Here is a 13598-nt window from a genome sequence, read left to right as displayed (position 1 = left end):
GCCTCTTTTACACCTACCATATAAACTGCTTTTAAAACAGGTCAGCCTTGACTAGTATATCTAGAGTTGATTTTTTTGAACCTAAGTGTAGAAATTTACATTTGTCCCAAATACATCTCAACTTGTTAGTTTCAGCCCATGGTTCCAGTCTCCTGAGAATTTTTTTAATCCTTACTGTCACCAGCTCCTTTACAGATCTGATCAGCATTTTCTATGTTTCTAAGTCACTATCGATGATGTTGGTCGAGATTAGAACAAAGTAGAGAGTTCTACTGCCCGCCAAGCACATTGGCCAGCAGTTTTAACAACAGCTACAAACCCATTATCCAGCTGTGGTTGTTCAGCCCATGTTTGTCCATTCTGCCCACACGAAGACTGGGTTTTTCCAGATGTCTGATGAACACCAGCCTGTGTTGTATCTAAAGTAGCCTCCTCTTCTCCCACCCAGTCTCACCCCCAAGCTGACTTACCCCCTATTAAGAATGGGAACACAAAATATGGTATGACTTCTTCTGGTTTTAGACACCAAATGGATGGACTCCTTTTCACTAAAGTGTTAATGACTGGTAAGGTCTGAACTTCACCTTTGTGTTAAAAAATAATAATAATACATGATTTAACCGGGGCCTTCGGTACCACAGGCAGGTGGAGAACTTTATTTGGAGCTCATGCCGCTAAGGCAGAGTCAACAGGGAAGAAGTCTTGAGACTTAGTGGAGGAGGAATAGGGGCCTCAAGTCTTTCGTATAGTTGATGATGAAGACCCAGTCAGTGTAATCCAGCAAGTGCCAGGATTCGTCCATGGGAGCATGTCCTTTGTGTACCCACCGCGGTGCTGGCAGTTCAATGAGCACTTCTACCCACACTGTGTGTCTTTTTTTTTTTTTAAGTTTATTTATTTTGAGAGAGTGAGAGCAGGGGAGGGGCAGAGAGAGGGAGGAAGAATCCCAAGCAGGCTCTGCACTGTCAGCGTGGAGCCCGAGGTGGGGCTCCATCCCATGAACCATGAGATCATGACCTGAGCCAAATTCAAGAGCGGTACACTTAGCCGACTGAGCCACCCAGGTGCCCCCCACGCCCTCTGTCTTAATCTCCTTTAGTCTTCATATTTTTTGGAACTAGGAATTGAGCCTCTGACTTTAGATCACATGGTTTGGCGTGACCTTCATCTGCAGTCTCAAGCCCAGTCCCCTCCTTTTTAGCTAGGCGTGTACTTTTGGTTCTCTTCTGCAGCTGTGTGCACGTGGTTTGTGTGTGCGTGTGTGTGTGTGTGCGCGCGCGCGTGTGCACTCGCACGCATGCATCGCAGAGGGAACAGAAAGATATTCTCTCAGCTGTTATAGGGCAGAGGGAAAATCTTTTTCCCATTTCTACCTTTGAAGCCTTTACTCTAACAAATGTTTTGAGTGTGGGAGGCCAGAGGGGAGCATTTGCAGACCTCCTGCCTGGCCGAATTGTAAGCATTAGCTGTTTTTCCTGGGTGGCTTGGCAGGCCCTTTCTCCCTTTCTTTGGGGCTGAAGAAAAAGAAGGCAGGCACCACACAAAGGTGCCTGTTTTCAAGTGCACTGCATGAGGGACACTCACTTTATTTCTAGTTTATGAAGCATCCCCCCCCTCCGGGAGGACAGAACTTACTTTGTGTAAGCAGACATCTCTCGGTAACACCGTCTCTTTAAGAAAACTACATCCTCTGCTTTAAAGATTTTGAAGTTCTTGGGGTGCCCAGGTGGCTCAGTCGATTGGGTGTCCAACTTCAGCTCAGGTCATGATCTCGCAGGTTCGTGAGTTCGAGCCCTGCATCGGGCTCTGTGCTGACGGCTCAGAGCCTGGAGCCTGCTTCAGATTCTGTGTCTCCCTCTCTCTCTGCCCTTCCCTCGCTGGTGCTCTGTCTCAAAAATACATAAACCCTAAAATAAATAAATAAAAGATTTTGAAGTTCTTGCCACGAGGGTCACTAGTCCAGCACCATCAGGGGACAAGGCCTCTCCAGGACCACAGGGAGGGTCCCTTAGAGAACTAAAACTGAGGCAGGCTTGTGGGGGGTGGGGGGTGGTGGATGGAGAGCCTTGTGAATATCTTGCCCAGCAAGAAGAGCGTGATTTCTTGAGTCGGACCAAACAATTCTGGTCCACTCTTCAAACCGCTGCAAACCAGACTCCTTCATTGGGGTCCGTCTCAGAAGACGTGGTGTCCTTTGCATTTAGAATTAGCTGGATGTAATGAATTCTGGGTTTTACATATTTATTACCATTGTCCGTGCTCCCTCTGGTCTTGTAACCACTTCTACTACCCAGCCTGACTCCCTCCGGGGAGAACAAGAGGGAGGCTCAGAGGTGCTGGCAGTCACGGAGGCAGCTGGGGGAGGGGAAGCCCTTGCTGGCTTACATTTGAACCAGCAGGGTTCAGATCACGACTCCCTCATCCATTTCTTTCCTCCAGCAAACATTCATTGCAACCCTGCCCTGGGCCAAGCCCCGTGCTGGTGGATAGAATGTGGAGATGAGTGAAATCCAGCCTCTGCCTTGAGATCTTGTCTAATGGTAGAGGCGCACCTGTAACCGACGGGAGGGATACCCTGTGGTAACCACCGGATGGAGGAATTGGGGGCTTTGCTGGAATTCCAGGACAGAGGCTTTAGTTCACGTGGGAGACACTACTGGAGCTGGGCCTCGAGAGGGGAGAAGGACGCATTTGCCAAGAAGCGTGATAGAAAGCAACTTACTTAACACTCTTCAAGCCTCAGTTTCTACATCTGTAAAAGGGGGTTATAATACATCCGTTACAACATAAAGGCTGCAAACATATCAGCATTTGCTTTCAGAGTGCTTCATACTGTTCAATGGGCAGATCTTTGGTTCCCCCTCCCTCCTCTTTTTCCCAATTATTTGAAAGCTATTGATATTATAGGATATTGTGTATATATATGTTTTTGTGATTTTTGTTGTTCAGACCAAGAAAATGATGGAAAACATTCTAAGGGATCTTTGGGCAAAAACAAACAAACAAACTTTGAGAAACAAACAGGGGACTTTATAAGGAGCATGTGGGGCCAGAAAGTGTCCACAGGACATCTGCACCCAGGAGAGCCATTTGGGGGCCACAGGCATTGATCTGAAAGCAGCCTTGGGCCCTGCCATGTCCTTGTTTGCCTCATATCAAGAACTGAGACTTTGGCTTATAACGAAAAGACAGGAGGGGGGTAGAAATGACCATGGAGACTGTTCTAATTTAGGACAGTAGCAGCAGTGAGATTGAGGAGGGAAGAAAAACATACCTGCGGGCGGACTGAAACGGCCCTAGACCTGGTTAAACTCTGGCTTGGCCTCTCTCGGTTGTAGATGATAGAAGTCCAGCCTAACTTGGGCAGAAAAGGCAGGAGGGAGAATTTCTTGGCTCATGTGACTGAGAAGTCCCAGGCTTCTCTTACTACGAGCAGGCTGGATTCAGGAGCTCCCGTGATGTTGGCTAATCTCTCACTGACCACTGTTTGGCTCTTCTTTTCCCGTCAGTTTTTATTTTCAAACATTCTCTTGCTTTTTGATAGAGGCATGAGGGCCCGTGTGGTCCGTAGAGCTTGAAGTGAGGCATGCACATTCATAGGAGCCTGCTTGGCCCAGCTTGGCCACATCTGGGCCCCCCTGAACCAATCACTGTGACCAGAGGATGGGGTCCTTATATTGGTCAGGCCAGGGTCACGTGCCCACCCGTTGGCTGGGTGTGGGTTGGCAAGATGAACCCCGGCCAGGAAAGGGGATTTTGCTACTTTCTGTTCACATGGGAATGAAGAGACAAATGTGGGAACGAAGCATCCGGACAGCAGGTCAGTGGTGGGGCGGAGGGAGAAGTGGTTATCATGGAGGGCTTCACCGAGGTACTTGCGTCGGAGCTGAGGCTCTAAGGACAAGGAGGACATCACCAGCAGAGTGACCCTCAGAGTTTGTTAGCTGGACCCTTGCGGCTCAGTTGGTAGGACTTTCTGAGAGCTCCCGTTGGACACGGCTGCAGGTGTAGAAGATCAGTGGGGTGTGCTCTGTGGAGTGGATCTCATGGGGGAGACAGGTTGCCAAGCTGCCTCCTTCCCTGCCTCCCAGGAGTCTCTGAGGGCATGTTGCTGAGATGTGAAGCCTCCTGGGCAGGCTGGTGGCAGGGCCCAAAGTCATGGCAAGTGAACTCTGTAAACAGTGCAGACATAGGGGCGCCTGGGTGGCTCAGTCGGTTAAACGTCCAGCTTCAGCTCAGGTCATGATCTCGCGGTTCGTGAGTTCAAGCCCTGCATCGGGCTCTGTGCTGACAGCTCAGAGCCTGGAGCCTGCCTTGGGATCTGTGTCTCCACTCTCTCTCTGCCCTTCCCCTACCCACACTCTGTTTTTCTCTTTCTCAAAAATAACATTAAAAAAATAAATAAATAAAATTAAAAAAACAAAAACAAAAACAGTGCAGACCCTCCCCGGCGCCAGCATCCAGATTCCGGTTTCCCAGGTGTAAGTCTCTCCGCTCCTGTGACCTTGCCCGAGGACGCCCTGCCCTTTGGCTAACTCAAGCCCAGTGTGGGGGCTGTATTGGAATTATTTTCCCCCTTCCGTCATGATCCGCCCCTCTCTCCTTTTACGGGAGTTTTAAACACGCGATAATTGTAAGTGAACCACTTTTACAAACGGTTTATTTATTATTTTTTTAAAATGCTCTTGGGCCATGATTTTCTTATGCTCCTTTTACAGATGAGGGAATTAGGGCCCGTTTGTGACTTGACCAAAGCCACCACAGAGCTGAGAAAAGAGGCAGTGCCGGAACCCCTCCATCCCTTCTCTCCCTGCCTCCCCGCGCACATCCACCGTATTGATGATTTCTTGGGAGGCCGGTCACTGAAGATCCCAGGGGGAATCACTCCCCTGTCCGCGGGTCACTGAGCTCACAGGCCAGGGAGGAGGTAGATCCAGAAAGAGAAATGTGCCCAGTGCTAGCTAAACGTTCGTGGTGCCTAGAAAATCTGGAAATCGAGGCATGAGGGTTTTATCTTCCACATGTGGAAGCCAAGAAGGAGATCCTTTGATCCATTCCTTAGGTTTAGGAAAGCTTGTGGTAAAAACCCAACGCGCAGCTTCCGGTACATGCTCCTCAAAGATAAGTGAACACTAAGAGGGAGGCATCTCCTTGGATGGTCTGGCTCCTTTCCCTGGAAGCTGACCCCATGCTGTCTGTGTGTGTGTGTGTGTGTCTGTGTGTGTGTGTGTCTGTGTCTGTGGTGCGTCTGTGGTGCGTCTCCTGGCGGAGCATGGCGGGGGGAGAGCTAAGGCCCTTCAGCCTCTCCAAAGCCTGTGGTCAGGTACTCAGGTGTGGGAGCCCTGCTCGCAGCCCCTGAGCCTGATCTGCTTGTGTTCAGTGGAGATTACAGAGCTTAATGATTAGCTCCTCCAAGCTGCAGCTGATGCCAGCCTCTACCCCCTTTACACCTAATTAGTCTCATTAATGAGCTCCTCTGCTCTCCATAGAGAGAGTTTCCTCTTTGGAATAAGAGGCAAAAATACCTTGCCCAGGTAGATTGCTGAAGCCTTTAATTATTGCCCACACCTGCTAAGCCTTGTGACTCACACCCAGTGATAGTGCTGAGCGGAGATGGGGCTTGTTTATAAGCATGAGCAGATTTTAACTCTCTCCACACCAAGAAGCCTTTTGATTTAAAGAGACACATTTCCCCAAGACCTCACAGCTGCTCATTTCAAGCACACCAGGCTCCGCCACTCACATGGGTCGTCTCTAGATGGCGGAGGCACAGCTTTTGCCCTCAGGGAGCTCACAGTCTAGTGAGACGACAGGCAGGAAACTACGTGGACAGTTGTTCTGACCTCTATGGCCAGTGTACTCCCCACTCTCACCCAGGGCCTCCGTTTCATGCCACGCCACGCCGTGGGGGCCACGGTGGACGCGAGCTCGTGCTGTGAGCCTGGGACCGGGCAGGAGTTACGGGCAGGTGGATGACCATCGAAGGACTACACAAGCAGAAAGAACCCGAGCAAGACTCAGAAGTGAGAGCACGCCCCGTGCACCCACAGACCTGCCAGCCTTTAGTACGACCTAAGTCGAGGGTTTGGGGGGGGTGGTTGGGCTATGGGGCAGCAAAGCAGGAAGGGGAGACCGGGACCAGAGCAGGAGGCCCTGCGATGCAGGGTGAAGACTTTGGACTTCCTGTCCGTGTCCCCGCACCCTCCCCAGGACCTAGCATGGCTTTTAAAGTAGGTTTGCGGTCAATGTTGGCAAACAGAGGGACGCCCAGCCTGAAGGTAGGACATCCACTGAAAGATTTAAGGCAGCGGAGGGACAGTGCGTGAGGGCTGGCTGGAGGGATCCCTGGGTGGGTCTCCCTCTGCTCGTGCTCTGATGGAGGAGAGGACGCTGGGATTTGAGGGTCAAGTCCTCGCCACAGCCCTTTGCCCCCGAGTGAGAGGGTTGCCCTGGGCTGCCCCACCCTGGGTAGTGGGGGGTGGGATTCAAACCCAGACCCATGGGCCCTCAGAGTCCAACTGTCTGTCTTCACTGTGTGGCCTGCTAGATGGGGGCTTACTAAATGTCTTGGAGTGCAAACAGAGAGTTTCCTGGCATGGGCTCTTTGGATGCTGAGTAAGAAACTCTGAGGACAGGCACATAGGCTTCCCAAAAACCAGAGCAGCCAACTCAGCACAGCCAAGTCACTCTAACCAATTTAGACGAACTTTAAGATGAATAAAGAGAACATCTAACAGCTTACATGCAGTGAGCACATGCACTAGGCGACACTAACCAGTTTGCTGTATAGTCCCAGGAGAGAGAGAATGAACCTTTTTTTATAAAAACAAAGCCATGTCTCAAGGACAGTAGTGACAGCCCCCAACCACCGAGCCTCTATTACATGTCTGGCCCCGAGTCAGGTGCTTTGCATAAAATCTGCCCCGCACGACAACTCTGTGAGGTAGGTTGTGTTATCCCCATTTTACAAACGCCAAGCTGAGGCTGGGAGAGCTAAAAACTTTCCCACGGTCCCACGGAGAGTGAACGGCAGAAATCCTCAGCCCAGCCCGTCCCGCCTCAGAGCCCGAGCCACCCCAGAATGCCCTCCTTCGGCCGCCCGGAACGTGACGCCGATCAACTCGGGGCGCCTGCTTCGTGACAGATGGAGTGCGGGACAGACTCTGGCAAACTGAGTGTGCAAGCATTCGGTCAGACAAGAACCGGGGCGCCTGGCAGCACCCCCGGGACCGGGCTGGCAATCCTTTCCGGACAGAGATGGTCTGCACACAGAGGCAAGCATGCAAGGCACACGCTTTGCTCTACTTGGAGCTTGTTCCCTGGGTCCCTGGGGGATGCCGTGAGGGGTCATCAGGCAGCTGGGCAGAAGGGCCCAGCTGCTAGCCTTGGAGCGGCTCGCTAGCCCCTGGTCCGTACAGTGAGCAGTGCGAGAGCACTTTCTGCGTGCCAGGCCCTGCCCTCAGGGTCGGGGATTTAGCAGTGAGCACGACAGCCCCTGCTCGGGGCCTCTGCTGGGCTCTCGGGAAGGAGGGGAGCGCCGGGGCTCTCACCTGGTCCCACCCGCCTCTCCAGGGCCCTCGGCCTGGTAGGGGGGATGGTCCGTCTGCCGGATCTAGGCCGTGCCAGTCCGTGTCAACTCTGACCTCCTGAAATAGCTCTTGAGTCCCTCCGTTTCCATTCCTGCCCCCTCGCTTCCGCATCTCTCACCTGCGTTCCCCTGGCGGCATCTCAGCGGGCGCCTTGCTTCCACTGTGCCTCTTTGGCAGACACATTCCGGGGATCAGAATGACCTGAAGTGCAAATATCTACTTCGCCCCCAAGCTTTAGGGCTTCCCCGTTGCTTTAGAACATCTTGGCCTAGAAGGGCCTGCGTGATGTGGGCCCAGCCTGCCTCCCCGCCCTGACTCACGCCCTTGCCCCTCGGTTTCTGTATTCCAGCTGGTTTGGCCCTGTTCTCGGCTCCTTTGCACCCCTCCACCCCACCGAGGCTGGGGGAGGTCCTGCGTGCCTTCCTCTGTCAGCACACCCGTCACTCCCCCGGGAGCATCTTCTGCTGCCTCCGGGCCAGACCGGATCTTGGCACCCTGGCATATGCTCTGCCAGCGGCAGGAACTCCTTCAAAGCCATTACCCCAGGTGGGAATTGCACCACGCGAGGTTGCTTGACTACTACCCTCAGGTAGCTGACCGTGAGAGCCCAGCAGGACCCTGGCAACTCCTGGCTGAATCGATGAGCGAAAGGCAAGGACCACCCGGCAAACTTGGGAAGGCAGAGTCCTTTGAGTCGGGTCCTGAAGGATGAGTACACATTTGCCAGACCAAGGGAATGAGCTACCATGCGTAGAACGTACAACGTACATAACGGTGACCTACATACTGAGCCGATGCCACACACCAGCGCTTTCAGTCCCGGCGGCGTCCCCCTGAGGTTGGCGGCATCAGCTCCAGTTGCCAGGGGAGATAGCTAGGTTCAGACAGGCCCAAGCTCGCTTTGCTCACAGGTGCCGGCCACACTGGTTCAGTAGGGGCACAGAATCCGCCATGGAGGACAGGCGTGTTCAAAACCTCATGACACCGGGGGCGGGGGGGGGGGGGGGCGGTCGGCTCATGAGGCTTTGCTGAGATGAGACCCACTTTCTTAAAAGCTAACAACTCTTTTCTGAGCAGGGACAGAGGAGCGTAATCAGATTCAGTTCAAGCATTCCTCCTCCAGGAAGCCTTCCTTGATCCCCCCACATATGGCAAATAGCCGGGACAGCGATGCCTACGGCAAACCCTTTCTGGGTCACTAGCTGGTGGCAGCATGGCTGGCAGAACCTGACCTACCGTTTCCTTATTTGGGTTTCTTAACTTCTCAGACACACAGTGTCTTCACCTTCACGGTGGGAATAATGACACCTAGGGGGGCAGAGGCTACATGCGTGAAGCCGTCTTCTGTAGCACCCGGCACAGGCAGGCATTCGGTAAACGTGTGCTTCCTGTGGCTGAGGCTTCTCCCCGCCATTTCGTTCCCCCCTCCCCCACTGCCACTTCTTCCTGTGCATCGTCGCTGCTCCTGTAGGTTTCTAGGTAGCTGCCACCCTGCCTTCACTGTCTCCACCAACTAATAACTGCTGTTTAGCTCACCCATGCATATTTTAGCCTCATAATTTTTCCTTCTGAATCAGCCTCTGCAGATTCTAATCACCTCGCTTTCTCTTCCCTGAATTCCCTCCAATTTGGAGATTCAAAAGAGGCGCTTCTCTGCATGAACATGCTGTGATTCAATTTGAAAATAAATTTCTCCTGGCAGCAGCCATCTCTCTGAAAAGTGACATTTAAGACTGACAGTGGACAAGATTGTAAACAGGTTTCCAATAGGAAAAAAAAGTCAGTGTTAAGTGCATTCTATGAATTTTTTTAAACAATGTGTGCATGTGTGTGCACACGTCTATAATTGCAGCCTTGCTGTGACACCGTCTGCTTCAGGAAGAATTCTGGGATAGCGCAGGTCTGTTTCGAACTATCTTGGTATTCTTTTACTTCTCAGAAATCAACTTCATTTCCTGGGACTCACTCCCATACAGGATTGTGGATGCTTAGTTCATTCAGTCATTCAACACGCAGGTAGTCAGTGCCGCTGTGTGTGAGGCCGTGTGCTCAGAAAGGTATCGCAAACCGATATTCTCTATCCGTAAAGAGCTTACGTCCTCGGGGCGCCTGGGTGGCGCAGTCGGTTAAGCGTCCGACTTCAGCCAGGTCACGATCTCGCGGTCCGTGAGTTCGAGCCCCGCGTCGGGCTCTGGGCTGATGGCTCAGAGCCTGGAGCCTGTTTCCGATTCTGTGTCTCCCTCTCTCTCTGCCCCTCCCCCGTTCATGCTCTGTCTCTCTCTGTCCCCAAAATAAATAAACGTTGAGAAAAAAAAAAAAAAAAAGAGCTTACATCCTCAAGAGGGAGGCCAGTGGATAAGCAGGTAACTATATGTCATGTGGTAGAGACAGGCTCGGGTTTCACGGGAGCCCAGAGGATGTTCCACAGTGGGGAGGCCGTGGGGACAGGGACGGCTTGGGGGGTTAGTCTTGTGAAGGGAGGAAAGGACATTCTAGGCAAAGGGAGAAGCAGGAAGGTCTGAAACGGTGTCCAGTACCCGAAGCTGTAGGCAATGTGCGGTGACTGAGATGTCTGGGTCTGGTTTGCAGGGGGAGGTGTTAGGAAATATGGCTGGAGAGGCCTCTGGGGGGCTCGCAGGCCAACCAAGAGCCTTGGAGCCCCCACAAAGACAGCAAGGAACAGTGTGGGCTTTAGGCATGTGTGATGTGATCAGGGGGTCAGAGGGGCCCTTTGGGAAGATCCCTCGGGGTAGCGCTGCAACAACATTGGGTGGAGAGAGCCTAGAAGCAAAGTCCGGGGTTGATGAGGAGACCCTCGAACCAACCGGGGCGGCCTGACAAGGTCAGAGGGAGGGCTCAGGAGATCAGAGCTTTTAGAAGGTAAAGAAGGTGGCCCTGAAGCAGAAAATCTCTTATCTTGTGTTTCTCTTAAAACAGCTTTGTTCCTAATAGCCAAGTTACCAGCTGGCTTTTATTGTTGCTGTATTGTGTTGCGTTGGTCTATCCCGACACAGGGAATGAATTGCTAGTAAGACGAGTTCAGCTGACACTTGCCTTCTCCTCATCATTACTAGGTAAAATCTCTTTCCGAGGGTTCTTGAAATGGTTTTGACTCTTGAAGTGTTTGGCCGGACCACAGATTACCCTGCAGTTACTTTCTAAAGGAAGAAGTGGGAGGCTCCCGATGTACGACCAGAGCAAGAGGGAGAATCCTTTGGTCCCTGTAGAGAAGTTATTGGCAAGAGGCCGTTGGGGTCCTGGTGGGGCAGACAGACCCAGTGGGCAGTGAAAGGCCTGGAACTGTCGGGCCAGCTCTCATCCAGATGCTCCAGACTGACCAGCCCCCAGGAGCCCTGGGGCAGAGGGAAGTGGAGGCCTGAGCAGACAGCCTGTCACAGTTCAAATGGGTTGCTAACTACCACGGGAATTCCAGAGCCATCTTTTAGGGTCACGTGAGGATTAAATGCGGTAATGATTGGGAAGCCACCTTAAAAGCCGAAAGGTTTCCCTTTGGGTGAAAGGGAAAAGAATGCAAACTGTTAATTGCTGGTGTGCTGGGACTTAGTCTGATGAGGGGCAAGGTTGAAAAGAAGGACTGGCAATTTGGCAGTGACCTTGGGATGCTGCTCTTCCCTGTAGCTCCTCTCATCAAGAGCAAATGAGATTTGTGGTGCCTGGGTGGCTCAGTTGGTTAAGCATCCGACTTCTCAGGTCAGGATCTTGTGGTTTGTAGGTTCAAGCCCCACATCGGGCTCTCTACTGTCATTGCAGAGCCCACTTTAGATCCTCTGTCCCCCCCCCCCACCCCATGTACACACTCTCTCTCAGAAATAGAAAATAAATATTAAAAAAAAAAAAAAAGCGAATGAGATTTGATGATGGTAGTGGCCTTTTGAAAGGTAGCAGGCAACAGTAAAGAACCCAGACCTTAGACTCAGACGTGCCTAGATGTGAACCCCACACCCCCCACCTCCTCATTACATGGTCTTGGGCAAGTCCCTTGACCTTTCAGAGCTTTGTTTCTGGAGCTGTAAAAAGAGAGTAGATGCCTCCATGTGCTTGTCACATGTACATTTGTGTATGTGCCCACGTGAGAGAGCGAGAGAGATCTCCCCACCTCTTTCAGGGGAGGGACCCTGACTGGTTTAGCCATTACTAGCCCGGTGCTTAAACAGTGCGCGGCTCACAGTAGATGTACGATAGTTTGTTTTTCATTTATAACTCACTTGTAATACCTCCTGTCACTAGATGAGCAGTAAATTAGATGACACGATGTCATGGTTGAAGTCTCGTCAGGACAAGTTGACTATAGAACAGCACATCCTGCTACCACCCTCGCCCCTCCAAAGTCTGATATTCCGTGTCCCCTTGTGGGAGTTTTACAGTGAACGTTCTCATGCCTACCATCTAGACTGTACCATTAACATTTTACTACGCTCACTTTGTATAGACTTATCTGTCCATTAATCACTGCATTTTAAAGTTAGTTCAGATATCAGCCCTTTACTCTAAACAATTGAACATGTATATCTCTAATTATAATAAATACTTTTTATGAATAGCAGACACACTCAGTAAATTGTTGCTATCATCATCATCATCATCATCATCAAGGAAAGGAGGACAGTCGTGGTGATTTGATATTCCCAAAGACAAGACACCTGCTAGCCTTGTTGTTAGGACGAGCCCGCCATTTCCTGGGAACCAGGCTGTCCTTATTTCAAGGACTAGCCTCAGGCAAGGAAATGGCTGGAAGTCACAGCCACCGTGGTGCCCCCAGGCACAGACTTCAGACTTCAGCCCATCCCCTGGATGCACATCCCGTTGACGATGTCCAAAAGCCTTGGCAAGACTCAATAATGCAACTGTAAAAGGGAGGTTTGGGTTTTCACAATGGATTTCTGCAGAGCTAGTTGGAGTTTGGTTATCTGGGCTTGGGCTGTCCCAAGTTCTGCTGGGTCAGATACAGTCCCACCCTCCTCTCTTAACATTGTCTATCACAGAAGGGACCTGGGGCACAGAGGTCAGGAGCTGAAAGGTCATGAGTACAGGTTCTAGTAAGTCAGCATCTGGGGCACTGACCGGTGGCCTTGGCCTCACCTAGGACTGTTATTGTCCACATGTCCCAGTGAAAGAGCCCAGGATATAAAAGACTCTGAGAACCTGCTCTTTCCCAAGAACGATGTGGGGTCATAGTCACAATTGGTATGTTTATAGTCAGTTAACAAATGTTCATTGAGCCCCCTTGTCTTTGAAGCTAACCACCTTGGGAGAAACCGAGGCCATCAATCAGAAGGATTTGAAAAGCAATTTAGTCTATAACGGCGTCTCATGTCCATTTAATCCTTACATCCATCTCATGGAGCCAGGAATTTGCTACCATGTCCCACTAGGCTATGGCAGGAGATGAAGGAGTGAGCCAGGCTTGGCCTCAAATCCCAGTCCCGCCCTCACTGTGAAATGGCCTCAAGTTGCTTAATGTGCTGTCCAGCCCTCGATTTCATCTGAAAATGCAGGGATGTGATCCCAGCTTCCTTGGGATAGTGTGTGATACGGCCTATGTAAAAGTGCCTACGTGTTTAATGAATATGTCCACTACCTACTCCAGAAGATTCTGCCCTGGGCACCGGGGATATGGTGACGAAAAAGAGGAGCAGAGCCCCTGCCCTTGTGGTGCTTACAGTCTAGGTCAGGCACAGACCAGAGCCAGACTACCCCGGGGTGAATCCTGCCTGTGTGAACCCAGGGAGGTCGCCTTACATTTCTGTGCCTCAGTCTCCCATTTGTAAAGTGGGACAGCAGCATTATCTACATCGCGGGGTTGTTAACGAGGATTACATGAGTGGGTGTATGTAAAAGGCTTAGGTACCTGGCACAGAGAACGCACAGGCGTTTGTTACTCTTATTACTGTTATACCTACCACCCCCACCCCCCAGGTTCCCAAACGCATTAGAACCATCTAAGCAGCTTTGCAAAGGTCTGAACCGGGGCCCAGGAATCTGCATTAA

The 13598-nt window shown here is 51.5% G+C and overlaps 1 protein-coding gene across 7 annotated transcripts in view; it reads left to right on the top strand.

Annotated features, from left to right (window-relative positions):
* Window positions 1-13598, top strand: part of DENND1A (DENN domain containing 1A) — a 512100-nt gene that overhangs the window by 415384 nt on the left and 83118 nt on the right. The window lies entirely within an intron of this gene.

Source organism: Lynx canadensis, chromosome D4 (assembly GCF_007474595.2).
Source record: "Lynx canadensis isolate LIC74 chromosome D4, mLynCan4.pri.v2, whole genome shotgun sequence".
NCBI lineage: Eukaryota > Metazoa > Chordata > Mammalia > Carnivora > Felidae > Lynx > Lynx canadensis.
Note: the sequence above shows the minus strand (reverse complement) of the source record. Positions and strands in the feature narration are given on the sequence as shown.